At 40.3% G+C, this 22,281-nt stretch overlaps 1 protein-coding gene across 28 annotated transcripts in view; it reads left to right on the forward strand.

Moving 5' to 3' along the window:
• Positions 1-22,281, forward strand: part of SOX5 (SRY-box transcription factor 5) — a 724,053-nt gene that overhangs the window by 77,446 nt on the left and 624,326 nt on the right. For 2 of the 28 annotated variants that reach the window (XM_068949583.1, XM_068949594.1), the window contains exon 1: positions 5,743-6,101. The exons of 25 other annotated variants lie outside the window; for them this stretch is intronic. The gene's annotated coding sequence lies outside the window, so the exon portion shown is untranslated. Of the gene's footprint in view, positions 1-5,742; positions 6,102-13,235; positions 13,311-22,281 lie in introns of those variants that run through there. One more of the 28 variants, XM_068949481.1, reaches the window with a different exon arrangement.

Raw genomic sequence — 22,281 nt, forward strand, 5'->3', positions numbered from 1 at the left:
TTAGGTAAAATAGCGTGAATATCAGCAACAGTTCTATACGTAAGCACCTCTATAATGCATACAAATATTACATGAAGAGTAGCAGTAAGAAGCTTTAGGGAAAAATACCATTGCACAATGCTGTAAAATTTTAGAAATTCATACAGGATTTTTCTTCTTGCTGTGCTTAATTTTAAATTCTGAGTTTTTATATATGAGAAGAAGGAAAATACTTACTTGTAAAACCATACAGCTTGATACAATTATTTTTAGCACAACACTAGAAGTTTTACTCTTTCTAAGCTTAAGGTACTTAGAAATGTTTCTGTGTTTTCATTACTATTTATAGATTACCCATTTACAAACAAACTCAGAATATGACTTGCAAGTTGGAAAAGTATGTCCTATGGCCCTAATTAAGAACAATATGTAAGTATAGGCTTAACTTTAGGAACATGATTGAGTTCATTTTAATTCAGTGACATGTGAACATTTGCATAAGTGCTAGGTTGAGTTAGAAAGGAGTGAGGTTTCAAGGCAGCCAAAGGCTCGTTTTTGAAGGTAGCTTAGACAGTGCTCTGTTGACCTTCCAGATGATTTAGGTGTTTAAGTTGCTCTTACAAAAGAGAGAAAAAAAATGAGGCTCCTAAGTTACCTATGTAAATAAGCATTACTCCTATGTTTTGAAAGCCATCATGAACTGTGACAGCTGTGTGTTAGAGGTATCTTTCAGGAGCTCCAGAGACTGCAGAATTTACACAGATGCCGGGTCTAAGCAATGATGTTGTGGGCATTTTAAATTGTTACTATTAGCAGAGGTTGGCTTCTCTTGTTTTCTTTCACAGAATCAGGGATTTTGGTTAGACAGCACCTCTGGCAGTCATCGGGTCTGGCCGCCTGTGTGGAGGGGCCTGGGGCTGACAGTAGGTCAGGGTGACCGTGGTCATGCCAAGCTGGATCTGGAAAATCGTCATGGTCCCACGGCCTGTCTGGGAGGCTTGTGGTTTGTTTTGGTGTGTTGTCTTTCTCTGTTGCTGATTATATTTCATTTTATGTTAAATTGCTGTTAAACCTACCCATGTTCATTTTGTAATGCTTTCTGTTTTGGTCAAGAATATGAATGTATGTGGATCTTTGTTTATAGGATACCCCCAAAGGCTGGTTTCAACCTGGTAAAGCCGATCCTTCTAGGTTCACTCCATCAATATTGAGAGGCAGGCTCCTTCAGGGAGCGCTGCAGGACAAGAGCTTCCTTCTCACCATTGATCATAACAAGGAAGGCTATTCTCGCTAGACCAAAGTTAGCCCACGTGAAAGTGGAGCTTAAGAAGTGGGAGATAACCATTATGGGCCTAGTTTTGCACCCGCTACCACCAGGGGACACTTTGCAGTTCATTTTAGTCTCTCTGTGCTAAAACGCTGAAAGGGTGAGCCCTCTGAAACAATGTCCGCTGGAGCGTACATCCATGTGGGATTTCCACAGGAGTAGGAGGAAGTGCAGCACTCAGTGTTCACTGGTGTTTAATGGGCTTGGGAACACAGCTGTTTCCAAAAACCAACTTTCAAAGAACACCTATTAAAAAAATGAGGGAGAAGTCATAGGGAGTTTTGGTACTGATTTCCTTGATTTAGTGGGGCAAGATTTTTGCCCTCTTCTTGCTATTCAAAAACTGGGGAGAGTTGTCAGTGTTGTAACAGGTTTTGTTTCGACTCCTTGTACTGTTTCCCATTCAGACCGTGCGTTTGTTTGTTACAGCTCTCTTTCCCTTTCCTGCTTTGGAGAGGAACAAGTAGGGGGTTTCTGTGGATCTATGCACTTTTTGTTTTCTTCTTTTTTTTAATCAAGCACACAGTTTAAAGAAAATGGGGATGTCTGAGGGGGGAAATGAAAGTATGTAGTTGTTTTTTTTTTTTTAAATATCACCTGCTTTTAAATAAACCCCTATATACCCATGTATGTGTGTTTTCACTTGAAAGACACTATCTCCTTCTTCTAAACATTTGCACAGCAAAGTAATGCATTATTGCATTTTCATAAATAATTGAAAAGCAACTTAAAAGAAAGTAGGCCAACAAAAAAAAAGAAAGTGTCGGTTTCAAATTTGAGAGAAGAAAAATACATTTCCTTCTTGATAGCAAGTCAGTTAAATGTTATTAAATCCCATTCTCCCACCCCAACATTACCACAGAGAAATTTGGCAATTGACAGTTTCATTTAAAAGAGGGAGAAAGGGGGGGAAAAGGCTTTGGAACGCTGAGTGTTCCGTTTTGTTTCCTTTTCTTTTTTTTTTTTTTTTTTTCTCCTTGGTAAGAAAGGCAATTGTGACCCTTTATCAGTTTGCCAGTGACTGAAGAGTAAATCTCTGGAGGTCTGCTTGTTGGATTTTTCAGTACAGTTTTCAATGCTGTGCTGTAATAATGCAAGCTATTTTAGAACTGTGCATACGTTAGTGTTCTGGCGCGGCATGATACAATAATGTGTGAAAAAGCATAAGATCACACCTTGGTGAAACTTGCAGATTTCCTGCATAATCCGACAGTGAGCTCTTGTCAGGTTTTGACTATATGTAAAGTGAGAATAAAGTTTCCAGAAGCAAAGCACAGGCCTTGGATGCATTTTTATGGCTGTTCAAGGATTTTGGCCCTGACATAGTTATGAATGTGCCTGACTTGAAGCACTTTAGTCCCACTGTAGCCAACGAGCCTCCTTCTGTGCTTAAAATTTGGCACGTGCTTTAAGTCCGCTGCCGAATTGGAGCTTTATTTTTGCTAGTGTTGAGACAGATCAAAGAGCCAGTGTAAATAATTTTTTAAAAAATAATCAGTCAACACGAACAATTTTCAAATATCTATACAGTGTGTTTTATCTGGTTATAGAACCATATATCATCTGTGATATTAGTTTGCCCCAGATACCTTCACCTGGCTGCTGGTACGTAAGTCCTGAACTGTTTTCATGTGAATTTGACTGAGAATGGCCTGGCAGGCTAGAAGCGAAAATGTATTCAGTTACAAATGTTCTCAGTACAAGAGGAGGACCAGTGCCATTATTCCAACATGCACTTTGTGTGGCTTCCTGGCCATTAATTTATGCTGTAACAGAAGTTATGGACATGGTGCAAAAATTCCTGGATGAGGCTCTGGGGCGTGTGTCAGACAGGAGGCCTGACTAGAAGATCACAGTGGTCCTTTCTAGTCTTGCAGTCAGTAATTGTCAGTACTAATGTGTTGCTGCCTCGTGTTTTAAGATCAGAGCTCTTAAAAGAGAGGGCACTGTTTAGGTAAGCCCCAGTGAGTGGAAGCTTCATGTAACTGATCCATCTTCCAGAGGCAAAAATGTCAGTATATTCATTCTCCCCCCTGCTTTCTTTCCAGATTTACTATGTCTCGTTCAATTTTTTTAATAAAATCACTGGGGCTATATTTTAAGTCACTGCTCACCGTTTTCGGTCAGCGTGATACATGTGTTCAGTATTTGCAATTTGGGATACTTTGGTATAACTTTTCACATGGGCTTTGTAGAAACACCTGACGTGTGAGGTTAGTTCCTGAACGCCTTCTGCGCTTGATTTATCCTCACAGGTTGTCAAGGTATTCAGATGACCTGACACTGAGGAAGTGAGAGGGAGCTCAGCTGGCAAAAGTCTGACATTGAGTCTGACTGCGGTTCAGCTTTTTTTTTTTTTTTTTTTTTTTCAGAGTTAAAGCCCAGGCTGTGTAGGTGGTGAAGAAAGCCTTCTTCACCTTCTTCATTGTATCCAAAAAGCTCTCAGCAGCATCATTTTTCCAGGTGATGATTAACCTAGTTAGCTCACATTGTTTCGAACCAGAGACAGTTCTGCTTTGAGAAGGCACGGTGATAATTCGTGATAGCATGTCGATGTCCCTCCTGCAGCAGGCTCTGTGGTGGAAATGCTCCGGTGGTGATTCGGGTGGTTCCCTCGGCCAGATGCAGCACACTGATGACCCTCCACATCTGTTGTGAGCACCATGTGCTGCGTTTGTCCAACTTCCACGTCAGACACTGCTGTTTAATATAGGTCTGCAGATTGGCTTTTAGTGAAGCAGGCTCCCAGCTTTTAACCTAGTTGGAGATTTCTGAGGTCCTGTGACAGCAGTGATCACAAGAGGCAGGCAGATCTTTAGGTTAAATAATTGGATGATGCTCAGAAAGCAGCGTCATTTGCTGTTCGGAATTTACTTCCCTTTGCTTCTCCTGGATGGGATCTCTCAGGGTGTAAGGCCAGGTCTTTCTGTCTTGGGAGGTTTCTTGTACAGGTTGAAAGAGGGTTTTTAGGGCAAAAGACAAAGTAATTTTGTTGACACAGAACAGTATGCATCATTGTTTGTGTTATTACTGTTTTACATACTTTGTGTTTGTAAGAACAGCATATTGATGACTGCGTGTTAAAGCTCTGTCTTTTGGTGGCTTGTTTCCTTTCAAAAAAGGAAGAAAACTACATTCTTACCAAGAAACCCCCCAGATGATAATGGAGCAAATATTAGTGCTGTGTTTGTACATGATCAAATTCAGGAAGATTAGGGTATTGTGTATAAATTGCCTTCATGTTCATTGGGTTAGCAGCTGTCAAATAAGTGATTATAGATGTTGGCAGAGCTTTTTCTTTCTATAATCACTGTGAAACAGGGATGGAAATATAACAGATGCCATTTAATACAGACCAGCACCTAGGTTCTGTTTCTGGGCTTGGCTCTATTGCCTTGTGGCCAAAGAAAGTTTCTTAACCTCTTTTTTGCTATAGCATTAATGATAACACTAAATAGAAAAGCTGTGTTCGAATTCAGGACAGTTACTGTTTTAGACGAGCTTTGCTTTGCTGGGCAGTGTTAACTTTCTGCAGGAAATACACTGGTCTGAGGCTGTGTTGACGCTTCATTTCCTAGATTTTTTTTTTATTTGTTAACTGACAAGGCTTTTTTGATACCAGGCACCATACTTGAAGTCCTGTTGAAGAGCAAATGAAGCGTTGTGATGCTATTTTTTGCAGCATAGGAGTCTATGGTGACTCATTTAGTGTTCGTAATGCCTATGACAGATTTAAAAAAATCAAATCAGTTACTCCCAGTGAGACGGATACACTCAGCCAGACCCTATTTGAGAATTATTTGCTGCACTGTTAAGACCAAAGTACACATCTTCTCCCTCCCCCCCGAAAGAATCCAGCTTATCATGAAATGTTTATCAGAGCCATATAAACATTTCTCGACTGCTGAATTTTGAAGGGAAATTCTTTCAGTCTAACATATGTATTGCAAGCAAAACTCTTGACAGATTAAAAAAAAATAATTAGCTTGGTTTCAGCCCTACTTATTACCAAGCATGCCAGCATCTGGCAAGGGTACGGCGATCTGGGAATTCACTGCTTGAAGCCGTGGAACAAAGTGTTCTGATCCGACCCCGGCAAGCAGAGTCCAGGACTTGAACTGGAATCTTCAGGAGCAGAAAAGTCTTAAGTGTCTGGAAAATTGGCCTGTTGAGTCACCACGCAGGCACTAAAACAAAACTAATTTTAAGCAGGTCAGAGTTCAGTGATTCCCTCTGGAATCTAATTTTTTTTTCCCTTTAAAAAAAAGTCTCATGTTTTAAGTGAAAAGGGTCAAAGTTGATGCACTGCTACAATTTTTGAATGCTTTCCCTTAAGAACAGCCACCCAGGCTAGGATTAGCATGAAGGGCTGCTAGGCTGGCACTTCAGTGTCTGGGTTAAAAATATTTTAAAGCAGTAAATGCAGTCAGAACGGAGAGAGAGATCCCTGGGAGCCTTCCTATTCAAAAATGTGTGAGCTCAGGGCAGCAACTGCAATGTAATTTAGGGCAGTATATGCTTCATAGCTTTAGAGAATATTGCCTCTTGTTAATGTGACATTGGAGGACAGTGGGATAGTAGTAATTTTAGAACGGTGGTATTCCTGTTTGTTTTACATTGGAAACTTCAGAATAGATAAAAAGAAGCATCAATTGAGGAAGAAATGTAACTGCAGAAAACCAGCAATGAATCCACTTCTGAGCGGGCTATAGAAACGACGGGGGGAAGTGGGTGTAGAAACATTTTCGTGGGAATGCAGCTGCAAAAGGAACTTAGCAGACAAAGGTGAAATCAGGTATGTACTTTAAAAGGCATGTGTGCAAACTTTTGTCTGAGAGCCCAGTGAGGAGCCTGCTCACATTAAATTACAAAATGTTTTGGGGGATCAAATGACAAAAAGCTTGTATTGCTTTTCCATTACTGAAGAAATGAATCTGTCTATAAACAGGAATGATTCCAGTAGCTGGTTTAAAAAACAAATACTTGGGAGAGTGAGGGAGATTTTTCGTTCCCGTTCCTTTATGAGAATTGTTTCCTTCTTTTTCCCTTTAGGTCTTACAGAGTTCCCTTTAAATCTGCTAATGAAAAGGATGGGATCTGAACTACCTAGAGAGGCTTGAATCTGAATTCTGTTTGTGTCAGGCTTTGTGAGCTTGGTGATCTCTGTTTATCTCTTAGGAAATAGTCATGCTTGCTCAACACAGCAAATGCAATGCACAGATGTCAGAACAGCTAAAACAAAGAAGCCTGTCTAGGAAAAGCAATGCCAAACCTACTGGTTAGAGTCAAGAAGCAGCATTTAGGACTTCTGTTTTGTTTTCTTTGCTGTGCCTCTGTAAAACAGTAGGCAAATCTCTAGGCCAGCGTGAAAACTCCTTATTCTTGCTAGTGAGTTGTAGCTCATGCAGACTGTGCTGTTGATGTGAGGATGTTCATGGGAATGGTTGCCCACATATGGGTGCAAAGGTTTATGTTCTGCTCATCGGTGCCAGAGTCATCCTGGTCTGCTGAATAATACCTCTCCCGCAAGGCTTCTCTTTTGATGCGCAGTGATTGTTTAGTAAGTGGCTCTTTGAGTGACGGTGCTATAAAATTTATCAGGAGAATCTCAGTCTATCTTGGTAGTACCTAAAGTTATTGGAATGCTCCTCCTTCATTCTCACGTAGGTAGTCAATACACGAGGATTTGAATGTGAGGGTGTGTGAGGCTCAGATGTCCAGTTTGTTTTCCAGGTTATGACAAGATTCCATTTTTCTCAAGCCTTACAAGTAGCTACCATTCTTTATTAAATATTTATTTAAATTTAAGGAAAAGTTACTGGCATGCAGGTGCTTTTGCATTTAAGAACACAGTTTATAGCCCTTTGAAGTCAGCTGTTTGAAGGAAAAAGAAGTGCTTAGGAGAAACTGAACTTGAATTAAATTGCGTAGGCAGATAACAGATTGAATTTGCGGTATGGTTCGTTTTGCTAGGGAAGTAAGTCAAGCAATGAGTAATGCTGGGCCAGTGTGTATCACAACAGGAGGTGGTGTAGCTTTAGTGCAAGGTAGCGTGGTTCACTGGATCTGAGTTATGGAGCGGTTCTTCTAACTTAAGGGATAATGCTGGTTCGGGAAAAAAAGTTTACATGTGATTTGTATAACTGTGAATCAAAATCATGCAGTTGAGATAAATCAGTCAGACTTCCAGCCCTGATATTTTCATTCACAGTGATTTATAACGTGCAAAGTACAGTTTGTTTGTACAGTTCAATTTTTACCATTTTGAAAAACATACTTCTCTCTGCTAATATGGGACTCAGTGAAAACTTTGCAGTAGGGGAGAATTTTAGGGAGCAAAGAGGCAGAATGTGGTTCAGGTGGTTCCCAAACATAGTACTAATTTGCTGTTGGGAGTTCTGCACTAGTAATGCCACAGTTTTCCTTTTAAAATCTTATCCTAGCGCAAGAGGATTGCAGCGTGTGTGTGCTGTGCTGATCCTTTTTGTTTAACTGGCAATGCTTTTACACTTACACTAGCTATCAGAATATGACAGGTCAACAGGATCGTTCTCTTTATCATGAAGCACACCTGAAATATCTGCTTAGGTAGTGCCTGTGATTTCTCAGGAAATATTCAGCTCAGTAGGGAGCTGCAGGACTCACCTCCATCTCCCAAGGGTTAACAGTAACCTATAATAATAATCTTGTGGCACAAAAATGCTTCTTTTTATGCATTACCTATTTCCAGAGGCCTAATTTAGGTTTGTATCAAAATGGATATCACAAACGCTTGAGCTTCCTGCTGGGAAGGAAAGTGCTACCAAGAGACTTTGTTCTCTGTTATTCTCCTGGTGTCTGGGAGGGGTGAGGAGACAAGGAAACAATTGCCGCTATCTCTAGCAGTAAGCATAGTAGCAGGATGGGTTGCAAAGGTAAAATAGTTTGACAGTGTTGTTCCTGTGAAAACTTGACCTTTTCTCTCTCTTAGAATATCTATATATCTCTCTATGTAGATCTATATCTTCATATAAGAGGCAAATATACACAGCACCAAGAAAAAAAATATTAGATTAGAGTTAGATTTAGAAAAGTTAGATTTCCTAACTGCACAAAAATTTCACATGCCATTAAAGGAAAAAACTCGTAACGGAGTAAAACGAGAATATGTGTATTTATTCTTAAATACACAGACAGCTACATTCAAAGACCTGCGTGTATGTGCCCCTGCTTCATCTGTGTATGTTTCCTGCCAGATTCTACTGTAGATCCAGTTAAAGTATCTTCCTCAGTTACTTTCATCAAGAATGTTTGTTGAATATTTTGCACACACACAAGAAAATTTTGATTATTTTTTGTTTTTGCTGTGAGAAGTAGAAACAAGGAAAAAACCTAGAATTTAAAGCAAATTTTCAGAAAATCAGAAATACTTAGTGAACACCCAAATACTTTTTCCTCCCTGGTATTGATTTTTCACTGGAAACACATGTAGGAGGAGAAGGAAGATTGTAACAAACCATAGAAATGCTTGTGTTTCAGAATTTCCTGGCAGCTGGTATTTTTTCCTGCTTTTTGAACAAAATTTTGTTACATAGCAGAACTTCTCCCAAACTTGTCGTGCTGCTTCTGCCCGTGGAGCCTCCCTCGGAGATGGAGGGAGCTCTTTTGTGACTGCCCGTTTGCTGTTCAAGCCCATGGGCCGTTAAGACCCCTTCACCTTTCCCTCCACTCCTTCTGCTTTGGGCAGGCATGCATTTCTTCTTAGGGAACGGTAGTCTTTGCTCAGGCTTGGAGAGAAAGAGTTCCTGGGGTTCCTGGTTATTTCAGTTTAGCAGATTCATGTGCTGAAATACGGACAGGGTCAGAAGTGCTCACCTGGTCTGTCAACCCATAGTAATGCATATAGGCAGAACGTTTTACATGTAAGATCTAATTGTAAAGAGCAGGGTGATGTGGTGCGGAGAGGACAAAAATTATATCTGAGGCAGTTCTACCTACTGCCTTAGCGGGCTAGCCAGTCAGTAGGCCATCCATGTTGGAAGTATTTGTGTATGTACGTGTGCGTGCGTGCGCCTACACGTGTGGGAATGTGGAGGGCAAAGCCTCCTTTGGCTAAGAGTTACGAGGTGAGTTTCAGCACTGCTCGTGTAGGGTTGTATTGGGCCTCAACTGCGTGGCTGGCTATAAACGTCCTTAAACATACGGGCATTAGCCATCCCAATGAGAGGACTGAGCCCATGGCGTCGAGCACGGGGGGTGTGAGCTCCAGTCTTTCCCACTGCTGAAGTGCTTTGGCGTTCTGGGTAAGCTGCTCGACCTTTTCATGTGTTTTCATGTATTTAAAGATGATTATGCAGACTGATCATCGTGCACGGGTACTGCAGGAATTAATTATCATTTGTACGGTTTTGGAGACTTACAGCCCTAAATAAACAAAAGCTTAATCTATTTTCTTCATATGTATACTGTAGGAAAAATCTACTAATTTATTTCCAAACGCATGACACAGAAAAACTATCTTCACACTTCTGAGTGAAGTTGGGGCTTGATGCCAACACTTTTTTTTTCCTAGTGAATATGGTATACTTGTACACTCAAATAGAATGGTACAACCTTTCGATTTCACTCAAGAGCTTGTAATTTTTCCTTACTATTTTTCTCTACTTGTAAGCTGTAAATATCAAATGCTTCTGTTTGATCGGATTCTTTGGCAACGAGTACAATCCTGTGGACAATTGTCCTTTAGATGTATATTTCTTTGGGAGTAGATCAGATAAACTAGTAAACTGTACATGGTTTTTTTTTTTTTTTTTTTTTGCCTATGTTCTGTAGTCTCCTTATACATTAATTCTTGCACTTAAAGAATCTGGAGATTAGGAAAGAACACATGCTTGTCACCTCTTACCCTCTTTCCTCTGTATGGGGAGAAGCCTCTTAGTATATAGATTTGTGAAGGACGAGTAAATCATGTCCCAAGCCTGATGTAACAGTACAGAAATGTCATATGTCAAAAGTCGTATGTCAAATGCCATTGGTTCAACGTGGAACATCTAGACACAACAAGATGAGGGAAGTCAGAGTTCTAGGCTATCTCTGAATTTGCCATCATATGGGAGTTAAATCAGAGTGGAGGGTTTTTTCTTTTATATTTTAATTTCCTTTGTTTTAAGAAAGTATTGTTTTTAAATGAAGTGGGGGAGGAGAGTAATATGCCACTGACGTGCTTTGGGATCTGAGGCTCCTGTGGACCCCATAGGATGTCAATGGACTCATTAAGATTTAGCCAAGTTTTATGCATTATTCATAATATACATTCACAGCATGCACCCTAAAGACTGTCTCCTGTGAATGCTTAGTCAGAATCATTTGCATACTGTATTATGGATCCATAATACAGAATACATTTAGCTACATTTTGTGTATTATCCTTTACACATATTTCCAGCCTTTACTGTTATGGAATATGCAGCAAATGTGTTTAAACAATAGCATACAGTTGTGTTTTGTTGCTCCATAAAAACTAATGCATAATAAGAACCCTGATGAAAATTAATTATTGCAAATGGGCAATGATCAGGATTTTTTTCCTCTTTTTAGCTTCAGTGTCATTTTAAATTTGCTCTTCTGACATGTTTAAGGATTTATTTTTTAATTCTGGGCTGATATTTTGTAATTTTTTGTTTCAAACACATGTAAAAATCATTTTTGATGTGGGAGGTTGGCAGGTGATGAAACATCAGATTGAAGCTGAGATGTTTAATAATCATAAGATCTGTTTGCTCTGAGTTTACTCTAATCCTATGAACATTATTTCTGCTGTACATGACAAGACGAAAGAGTCAACAAAACACCACATCAGAAAATTAATTCTCTTCCTGTCGTCTGAAGAGTTGAAGCTCTTCTCTTTTCTCCTTTCCTCAGCTGCCATTGTATCAAGGCGATTGATCTGATCCCCAAATTGCCACTCGTCCCCTGAATGGCCCAGCCAACTTCCTTAACATACTTCTGCCTTAATTTCCTCATCTATTCCACAGAAAGAAGAGAAATAATACTCCATAAAATCCAATATAGTAACTGGCTATTTGTATTTATTCCTGTAGTACCTTGTCACTGCTGTTAGAGAACTTTCCTTTTGGAAATAACTGTTCTTCTGAGAAAACTGGATTTCTTTTGGGTACAAATTGCAGCAGAGTGAAGTCAGGGATGTATGAGAATTGCCCTCTGTGTGTGGAATCTGTTAGGAGATCTTTTTTCTCTAGTTTCTTCCCGTTTGGGGAAGAACTGGAAAAAAAAACAAACAAAACAAACGGACAAAAAAAGATTTCTAGTTACCAGTCCATAAGCAGGAAAATACCAGTGAGCGAAGTTTTACCAAACCTTATAGGCTGTTAGTAAGGTAAAGGGCCAGATGTCAAGCCAGGGCGAAGTCCGGGATTTGTGGCATCTTTTGCAGATGCATTTTTTTGAGGGGAGCTATCTCTAGGAAGACATAGGGAATGCAGGACTTCAATCACTATCTTTTTTTTCAGAGAAGTGCTACAAGATTCTACAGACTTCAGAAAAAACAGCTGGTATGCTGATTTCCGTGTCTCAGGAGCTTAGCTTGCGATGGGCAACAGTAGATTCTTGAGCCTAAATATCCACAATGCTGAATGATAACAAAAATTATCAGGTAGCTTTGTGTAAAGTTTTTTTTTTAAAATGTTGTAATACCTGATGAAAACCCAGTGTTTCACAGAATCACAGAATGACTGAGGTTGGAAGGCATCTCTGGAGAGCATCTAGTCCAACCCCCCTGCTCCAGCAGGGTCACCTAGAGCATGTTGCCCAGGAATGTGTTCAGATGGCTTTTGGATATCTCCAGGGAAGGAGACTGCACAGCCTCTCTGGGCAACATGTCCAGTGCTCAGTCACCCTCACAGGAAAGCAGTTTTTGCTCATGTTGAGACAGAACTGCCTGTGTTTCAGTGTGTGCCTGTTGCTTCTTGTCCTGTCGCTGGGCACCACTGAGAAGAGTCTGGCCCCGTCCTCTTGACACCCTCCCTTCAGATACTTGTACACATTGATCTCGTTCCCCCCTTAGTCTTCTCTTCTCCAGGCTAAACAGTCTCAACTCTCTCAGCCTTTCGTGATAGGAGAGATGCTCCAGTCCCCTCATCATCTTTGTAGCCCTCCGCGGGACTCTCTCCAGTAGCGCCATGTCTCTCTTGTACTGGAGAGCCCAGAATTGGACACAGTACTCCAGGTGAGGCCTCGCCAGGGCTGAGGAGAGGGGGAGGATCACCTCCCTCGACCTACTGGCAACACGTTTGCTAATGCACCCCAGGATAGCATTGGCTTTCTTGGCCGCAAGGGCACATTGCTGGCTCGTGGTCGCCTTGTTGTCCCCCAGAACCCCCAGGTCCTTCTCGGCAGAGCTGCTTTCCAGCAGGTCAGCCCCCCCAGCCTGTACTGGTGCCTGGGGTTATTCCTGCCTAGATGCAGGGCCCTGCACTTGCCCTTGTTGAACTTCATGAGGTTCCTCTCTGCCCATCTGTCCAGCCTGTTGAGGTTCTTCTGAATGTCAGCACAGTCTTCTGGTGTGCCAGCTGCTCCTCCCAGTTCTGTATCATCAGCAAACTTGCTGAGGGTGCACTCTGTCCCTTCATCTAGGTCATTGATGAATAAATTGAACAAGAGTGGACCCAGTACTGACCCCCTGGGGGACACTGCTAGCTACAGGCCTCCAACTAGACTCTATGCTATTGATCACAACCCTAAATGCTTATCAAAATACTTATTCAGTCTCAGTATCAAAGAAGATTGAAATATTTTTTTCCTATCATAGGTTTAATATAGGTGTTTGGGAAGGTGTGGTTAGGAAGCAAATATCTGGTATGAAATGAGTTGAAAATGCTAAGGATTATTTTTAATTTACTTTTTACCAACAGTTCTCCCAATTTACGTTTAGGCAACATTCATGCATATATGCCCTGAAGGATTTGAGGAAGGATTAGGAAGGATTTTGCTGTGTCCTCAGCAAAGTGTAAGTATCTGATTCTTTGGTTCAAAAGTGACTTCTGGTGTCTTGGTCAAATGTCTGGAATACACGTATTTCATTACCTTTCTGTTTGAAAGATATGACCAGCTTTTTTCTCAGTTTTTCACAATTGAAATGACAAATTTACATTTGTTTATAAATATATAAATATATTTTGCAGCATGCCTTTCCTATTACTTGTTCCCTTTGCTTACATAGCAATTGACAGTTCCCAACATTTACTTCTGAAGCGCAGAAACAAAATATTTCTTTTCTCGTATATAAGAGGTAGCACAGCGGAGTCCTAGTCTATGATTATAGTAATAAAAAGTAAGAGTAATCATTGTAGAGGCAGTAGTGGCATTAGCATTGAGTGCAGATATTGTTGGATCCTTCAGCACTGTGGCCTTCCATCCACTGAAGCAGATCTACCTCTCCACCTTGATTTTTTGTGTTACTCTCAGATATGTTTGACTGGAGGCAGGAAAGAAAGAGTGGGTATGATACTGATATTCAGGTTTCCCGTTTGCTTGGTGCTGCAGTTCTCTGTACTACCTCCCTTGAATCCTGAGCTGCCATTCCTTGTTTTCTCCTATTGCCTCTCTTCTTGGGCTCCTGCTGCTGCCTTGGCACTGCTCTCCTGCAGCCCTTTCTACTGGCTCTACCCTGAAAGCTCCAGCCTGAAGCCCAAACTAATATATGAATCAAAGATTGTTAGCTTGGGTGCTACTGCATGCTTGCATCGCTTACGGTGTTAGTCCCTCTCACTAGCTGGACGTTAGCATCTGAGACCAGTGAGAACTTGCTTTCTCTCATTACAAATCAACGAGACAGGAACATAATAAGCAGTGTGCAAAAAACAAGACATCAAAATACACCTTTCAGATTGACAAATATGCTATATATAAGCCTAACTTCTGAGATTTTCTTTTATTGTTCTCATGAGTGCTATTTACATTTGAGCAAATGCAAATTCGTTACCGTTTTTGATATTCTAGAAGCTGCTTCTGCAAAGTAGGTCTGTATGGCGCCTCTTTCTCCAGAGCAGCCTGAGATTCTGCAACGTGTATTTTTCTCTGGAGCATTCTAAATTCATATTGTAAGATGTGCAGTAATGCAACAGTATGTTTTTGTCAACGTTATTAGGCATAATGTGGAAAATAAAGAACTTGCTTCCTACTGTTTTGTGAATTTTCTAGAAAACTCCTAGCAGTTTTATTTAATATTTGCAATAGGTAGTTTTATTTTTCTAAATGATTTTTAACAGACTTTCTTCAATGAACAGCTGTTTAAATAGGAACAAGGGTACATAGAAAATGAGCACTGTACATTAGCTGGACTCACAAGGGATAGTGAGAGAAAAAGAGTTTTCTTTTCCTGTGCCGATTTCTGTGCCTCTGTGATACTACCTTGCATAGCAAAGTACCTCTATACCGTGTGTCAATTCAGGACTCCTCAGGTACTGTGTTATCATTATTAATATTAATAGTTATACTCTATAAGTAGTGGTTTGAACTGATACAGTTTAAAGTGTTTTTGCTGGATTAACTGCTATATTGTTAGCCCATTTTCCAGATGGAAAGGTTTTGTGTTTATTCTTCTGACTCAGTGCACCGGTTGGAGACCCAGACGTTCCAGTTAGCTGATACTCAGTTCTGTGCTTTGTTCTCCTGACATTCTGTCTGTCCTTTGTCCAAAATAACACGCATAGTATTTCTGTCCATGGCAAATGTTAAAAAAATCCACAGTCAGAACTCTCACACAACACGGGATTTTAAGAATAATAAATTCCATTTTTTTTTTTAATTTGCCTTGATTTTAAGTATTTGTAGTTTAGGATCCTAACTTTGCAACAATAAGACTAAGCATTTTTAAAAATTGAGATTTTCGTATGATCACACAGGTTGAGACTTTAAGGAAAACACCAAGTATTGTGAGACAATAGAAGAAATCATCGGCGTTTGCAACCTAGGAACTTTCATTTTGTACATGATTAAAAGGAGCCACAAAGCAGTTATAGATCAAATGCAGCAAACGGCCACACAAACTTTCAGGTTGTTTTTGTTCCTCTCATTCAGATCTTTCCCCTTGTGGTGCTTCATGGGGTGCATAATAGCCAAAGAAAGAAGGTTAGACTGTGGCTCATATACCCCATGCAGTAGAGTTGGGAGTGGAGGAATCCCAGGAGCAAGGGACTGCATTTAGGGAAGATAACACTCTTACATTGTTCCTTCTGCTTAGGTGGAATTTTCGGAGTAAGAATTTTTCCCAGAATTTCATTGAGGGTGAAATGCAGATTAGCGCAAGTCTCTGCAGTGGACATTGTCTAGAAGCTTTGACTGATTTTGGAAGCCTGTGCCTTTGAAGAAGGCACTGCTCCGCAGTGCTGTCAGCCTTGGCTCCTCCACTGGTCTTTGCTTCATTGCTTACTTGTCAGCAGGGCGAGGAGCCTTCACTCTTGCTTCCTGTCTCTGTCCTTACAACAGCTGCAGAAAGCAGCCACCCTCAGCCAGGACTCTTCACCTTGCACTGTGGACGGGTGTCATCATCTTTTATGTTCTGGATGTTGTTACCTATCTAAAATCCTCATGCCTCTCAAATGGCTCTGTTCAGGAATAGTTTTCTCTGATGTTTTTCCAGAGCATATGCTGGTATGTGTGGTGTGTGTATACAGGTTTCTCCTAGGAATAACATCACCAAAAGGCTTTTTTCTTTCTTCCTTTCTTTTTTTGCGCTTTGCGGACGATTACAAGTAAAGCTTGAAGTCATGTTGGAACTTGTAGTTGTGAGGCTGTTCCCTCACCTCTGTAGCTTCTCAGCTTCAACCCAATTAGCAAGATGTGCAGTAGCCTGCCTTGTTATTTGTTCCTGAGTTTAAAACCCTGAACGCCCTTTCCTCCGTTTTCTCACTTTTGACAGTTTTATAGCAGTGGTACTGCTCTGATCCTCCTGATTTGTCTTAGTGTTCAAACCGTTTTGTAGCAACGAATGAAAAAAAGCAAAGGCAAGAGTTTAGAGCTACATTCACTCATCTCTATGTTATTTCAGTGCTAAATCTTGATGATAAATATTAGTATTATTTTACTGTTGATTAAAATGTACAAGAAAAAGAGGGTTGCAGTCCTGTTTTGAAGATCAGCCCACTTTACTGAAGAGGGGATGAGAGCCCTAATGAAAAGGGTGAAAACTGAGGAACCTGGTAGGTATGTCCCTTTTAAATGTATGCCATGTGTACTGGGGGTGACTTGGTTCACACAGAATATTTGCGGCCAAGTCAAAAATAGAACTCATAACTTGCATGCTTGTGCTTCCTCAGTCCAGTTCCTTCAGAAACAAATCTCCACATTACTTAAAAAGAGCACAACTGAAACTTGACCGATAGAGTTTGCATCAAATTGCAGAGAGTCAGAAAGAAGGCTAGGGATAGAAATTGGGACAGCATATTGGAAGGGTTATGCAGACGTTATGAGTGCTCTACCTGCTCTGCTATGTAATGTTTCTGTCTTCAGAGGTGTCAGCCCAGCATCTCCTGTACGCACTGAATTAATGCAAATATTTCAAAACTAGTGCTAAAGTACAGTAATGATGTATAACTGTAGTTCACCAAGACTAGGGATTAAATGTAGTAAATAAACTGCAAACCATTGCGGTCTTGGTTGTAGCTGGCTTATTTCCTAAATATTAATACTAATACTACCCCAAAAAAGTAAAACAGTTTAAAAGAACTGGTTGGAAAAACTATACAGGTGTAAAAGTTAAGCATATGGCAGAGCAGCGATTGCCAATGAAAATGACAGATTATTAACATTCATTAGAACTTTCAATTAGCACCTTGAAAAATTCCATGAAATAGTACTGCATGTAAATAACGTGTGATGTTTCCAAGCATTCTTTTACCTGTCTTTTAAGGGGAGGGAAGAGAGAGAGAGAAATGGGGAAATGTACTGCAGAAATACTTATTAGAATGATTTTTTAGCCCTTGGTTTGTCTGGGAGCTTATCAGTCTAGTGATGAATAAACCAGGTTTACCTCAGTTGTCGATATGAGGAAAAAAAATGGCATGCATGAAAGTTAATCGTATTTCTTCCTAAAGATGAGCAAAGATTTTTCCAATCCTTATTTTTATTTGTAAGTATTTCGGTTCTGAGTGGACTTTTGAAGGCAATCTGTGAGAAACTGCGGGGCAATGTTAAAGACGCTCTGGTCAGTTAACTAATTACAGAGGGAAGCACATGGCAGTAGTTGCAATCCTGTCTGTAATAGCAGTCATCATCCAGAGTACTCTCAGCTTCACTGGGATCTCTCTTCATTATTGAGAATTCTGGATTTGTGCCTTTTTCTTGTCATTATATACTTATGAACTGAGGAACACAGAGCTGTCTCATATAAGTAAGTTTTGTGAGAGTAAATTAAAAACTCAGCATTCAGCAGTGACTTAAGCATTCAGTATTAAACATACTGAAAAGAACTTCCAAAATCAGGCATGTCCTGGCTACTTTGTCCCAAGAAAGTTGTGTCTCTGGAGGGAAGGAAATGTCTTTGTCTTATAAAAGCAGGTGTAGGGTTTAAACAGTATAAGTCAATTCCTGTGAATATTATCAATGGATTCCTTGAACCTTGGGATTTGAGTTCTTTAATCCAAAAGGAGTCCATTGACTTTGCCATTTTTTTTTCTAAGTTATAGTGTATGTTACTGAGCACTTTTGTAGTCCTAGCTAGAATCAAATGCAGGAGAGCTCTGTGGTTCTTGGGATCCAGACTCCAGAATTAATTTACTCTGCGTGGTTCCTCTTTGAAGTTCCTACGTTTGATCCTTAACCATCTTCATAGTTTCTTCATAACTGGATTCAATCAGGACATGAGTGTGGCAATTTAAACTTTTAACCCTCTTTTTCTTTCTTCTTAAAATGCTATTTCCTAAATTGAGAATGTACATCTACATCTCACCTGTATTCCTGTTGTTAGCATGTTAAAACTCTGCTGTCACCCTGCACGATATTCTTGATGTAGAGGACTCGGGAAGAAGACATGAAGACTAGTGAAAAAATATTATAGAATGGCTTCAGTTGCAGAGCTATCTGACTTTGGGGTTGAGGGAAGGATGGAGGGATAAATAAGAAAACCTCTGTCTAACATACCTGTTACAATACTCAGTGCCTACTTGGGCCATTATTTTATACATGCGGTTAGGATTTTTTTTTTTTTTGAGTTTTGAACCAGGTTGTCGCCATGTTCCTCTTACTACCACCTGTAATTACTGACTAGACTTCTTCAAATCAAGACCACAGCTCCTTCCACACTTGACTGTGTCTGTACTTCAGTGTGGGTCATGCCAGGTGGAGATCCCTGCTTCTTAGACCAACTTTTATGGGTCGTTATGGTCTGGGCTAACACTCTCTACATCAGGCTAGCCATGTCCCTGTTGCAAAGCTCGTGGCCTGTATTTTTTTCTTGGTCCCACATGGTGTCCCTGGGTCAGTTCTGAGGCATAGCTCTAATTACTGCTGCGGCTTTTCAATTCAAAATGCTAGAAATACTGACCAGATAGCATGGCAGACCATGGAGGGTAACCTAGCATTGAGGTTGTGTGTTTTGTGTTTCTAGGATGTTGGTTGAATAAATGTGGGGATGTCTGAGGATGAGATGTCTGCCAGGAGGGTGGAAGGCAACACAGTTGGCATGATGTGTGGACACACTTTGTGTAGCATGCATACTGGGATAACTCTGCTGTCAGACTGTTTCTCCTTGGAGGAAGCCAGGGAACAACCTAGGTTTTCTGCAGTATGGACAATTAGGGCACCTGAATGGAGGAATAAAATAGGAGGCAAGCTAAATGAACAGTGTGAACACACCCGTAAGATTCAAGGCTAAATGAGAAAGCTGACTTGGAGAGGGACCATCAATTTAAACATACCTAAAAAGGGGCTTGACCTCTCCATTCAGTCTTGGGGAGCCCCTCCCTCAAAAAGCGTGCGGATCAGGGATGGATAGTTGCATAGAGCTACAGATAGAAGCAACAGGAACGAAAAGAAAAATCTGTCATTCAGTCTGCCATCTTTGTGCATTTGCCAGCTCTTGAATTGTTATTTTCAAAAGTGGTCAGCAGTGGCCTCTCTTGGCTTCCAGGAAGGCAATGGGAATTTTATAGCTGACGTCAGTTGGAGCAGAATGAGACTGATGCTAACTGCTTTTTTAAAAATCCTGTCCCTAGTGTACAGTCAGTTTCATTGTTTTCCCTGATATTTTACACAGAGCGAGAAGGAGAAAATAGCACTTAAGAGAGACAAGTTTGTGAAACCACAAAATTGTCAGACTTTGGGGGCAGCTGTGGGGCTTGGGACTGCTGTTAACTTGTTTCAGATTTGACTGGATTTTAGTATGACACTCCTGCTTTGAGGACCGTTTCTCCCTAGAGGACATCATCAAAAAAGTCCACCCTCTGTGAAACAAGAAAGTTGGGAACAGTTCTGCTGATGAGCACCTGATTTACCCCACTGTAAATGAGAAGAGAAGAATTTGACCTTTTGAATTTGAATTCATGTTGTCTACCTGAATGCTGACACCCCTCCTAACTTTATGTGTTTGGAGTGGGATGCGGAAAGAACACATTTTTCCCTGGAGCATTTTGACAGGCCAGTCCACGGTGAAATGTTCATGGTGCGATGTGCATTCTCCCTTGAGCCATATGTCTAACATTCATTGACATGAATGGGTAATACATATGTGTGTAGAAGGGCTGTTTAGACCTAGAGCTTACTGGCACTGGCACTGAAGCTAATCTCTCACTCTGCTGCAGCCGAGGATGAAGGATGATTCCAAAGAGCAAAGAAAGGGGAAACAAGCTTGAAAATGGATATAGGGAGCACACACAAAATATGTCCCTGTTAAATGCTGATTAGTAATCTCCCCCTCTCTTGCCAGCCCCTTTTTCCTCCTGTCCTGGACTATTCATTAAGTATATATTGAAATTCATAGTAGTAAGAGTTTGTATAACAGTTGAAGTGCTTACTTTAGAAAGAAGTATTTTGGATTAGGCAATATGTGGTAGATTTAAATTTGGAGGATTCATGTTCAGTCAGATGACTGAGTGTGAGGTCAGAAGTTACCTCTGCAAACTTCAGCCGCTTAACTGTATATTCTCAGATGCTGTAACAGAGGAGTGCTTTAGTAATACGTGGAGAAAAAATAAATTATGGCATGTGGGACAAAAAACTGATTAGGCCGATCAGCTTTTGCCCCATCTCCAGGGGATTTAGGTCAATCAGGAGAAATCTGTGTGGACTGTAACGGCATTTGTTGAGCAATCAAAAACTTACCCTTGAGCCTTCAAACAGCCCTTGTGGTATTTAACAGAAAGAGAAGATAACCTGGGCTGCTTTTTTTCCCCACTCTTTACACAGGGAATAATGAATGTTCAGCACTGACAGGAGTGTCTCATACTGAAGTTTTGCTATTGTTTTTATTGGATGGTTTAAAAGTTCTCATGAGGGATAGTCTTAGTGCATAAAATTTAGAGGATATAGTAAGATATTTTAAGTAGTAATGTACAATCATGCAGAATACAGTATTTGTTGAAAATTACAAATGCAAGTGTAACATATGGGAAGAAGCAAAGTCTTGCATTAAAAGCACACATTTCATTGATTTGTGTTCTGTATACTTCTTTGAGTTTAATTCTTTTAGCAATACTGGCCAAAACAAACCCTCTCTTTGCCTCAATTTCTTCTGTTAGAAACAGGTAATAAGGTGTGCCTGTGGAGGTTTATCACCCTAATATCTACTCTGAACTCCTTAGATGAAAACAGCACTAAAATTATGATTAAATACAGCAGACTTATAAAAGCGGACTCTTTAAAATGCCGTTTAAGTCTGTAGGATGAGATAACTTCTTCTCCAGAACTCACTTAATGATGCATATGGCCTCTTGATGGAAGAGGAGCTGCAGAAGTCTGGCTGCTATACTGTGAACCTGATAGCCATTTCAAACCTTTGCATTCCCTCAGATGCGTGTTTCTGTCTACCTGTGGTGAATCTTTTTCAAAGTGAAAAATGCATTCATTAAAGCCCCAGTCATGCAAATTGTTTTGCAAGAGGAAGACCTTTATTGCTGCTGTCATAACAGCATGGAAGTTGATGAGGCGTTGCATGCAGTGGTCTACACGCATCTGATAGGACTTTGGGTTCATTTCTCTTGCTCGTGATCTGAGAAGAAAGAGCTCATCTGTCAAATGTGAAGAGGCTATTTTTTTGGCTGTTTTATATATAGGCCCTGAGATTGTCTTTGTTTGAAAATACTTTTGCTGTTTCTTTTGTTTGGAGCGTACCCTGTCATAGCATCATCTGAATTTATCACAGTATTTGCAGTTCTTTCAGTGTTGGAAAGCCAGAGCTCTCGTAAAGATTTTAAATTGCCTGACAATGTCTAATCAGTTCATATACTGTGTGAGCTTGAGTAGTAAGCACTTCTGAAGAGCTTGCACCTTAAGGAAAAAAAAAAAAAAAAAAGTGAAGTACACTGATAATATTGCAGAGTGTAGGGAGGTTTAAAATTGTTGGAGCACTTAATTTTTTCTGTAATTGCTTCAATTTGAAGGGAACTAGGCAAAATACCAAGCTGAAAATGAGTTGCCTGAACCGAAAGATTCATCAGTCAGAAAGTAGGATTTAAACCAAAATGCCCAATTAAAACAAAAGCCATACTAAAAATGCTGGAGCTAAAACCGCAAAGTGAAGGGGCTCATATTCCTCCTTGCTGGCTGTTGACTTCTGAGGGTATTAGGATAGTTTTACACATCCATTTTACTTAAAACTGCAGAGGAGTTAAGGTAGAGTCTGAGGCACTTTAGCTTAGAAAGAAGGACAAGCAGTGCAAGGCAACTCTGATTTCTTCCTTATTGCGCCACAGTGGGTAACAATGAAACATGAGGATAAATTAGTTAAAGGTTAAAATCTTTCTGTAGTAAGTTGAGAATAGGTT

This window comes from Struthio camelus, chromosome 1 (assembly GCF_040807025.1).
Source record: "Struthio camelus isolate bStrCam1 chromosome 1, bStrCam1.hap1, whole genome shotgun sequence".
Taxonomy (NCBI): Eukaryota; Metazoa; Chordata; class Aves; order Struthioniformes; family Struthionidae; genus Struthio; species Struthio camelus.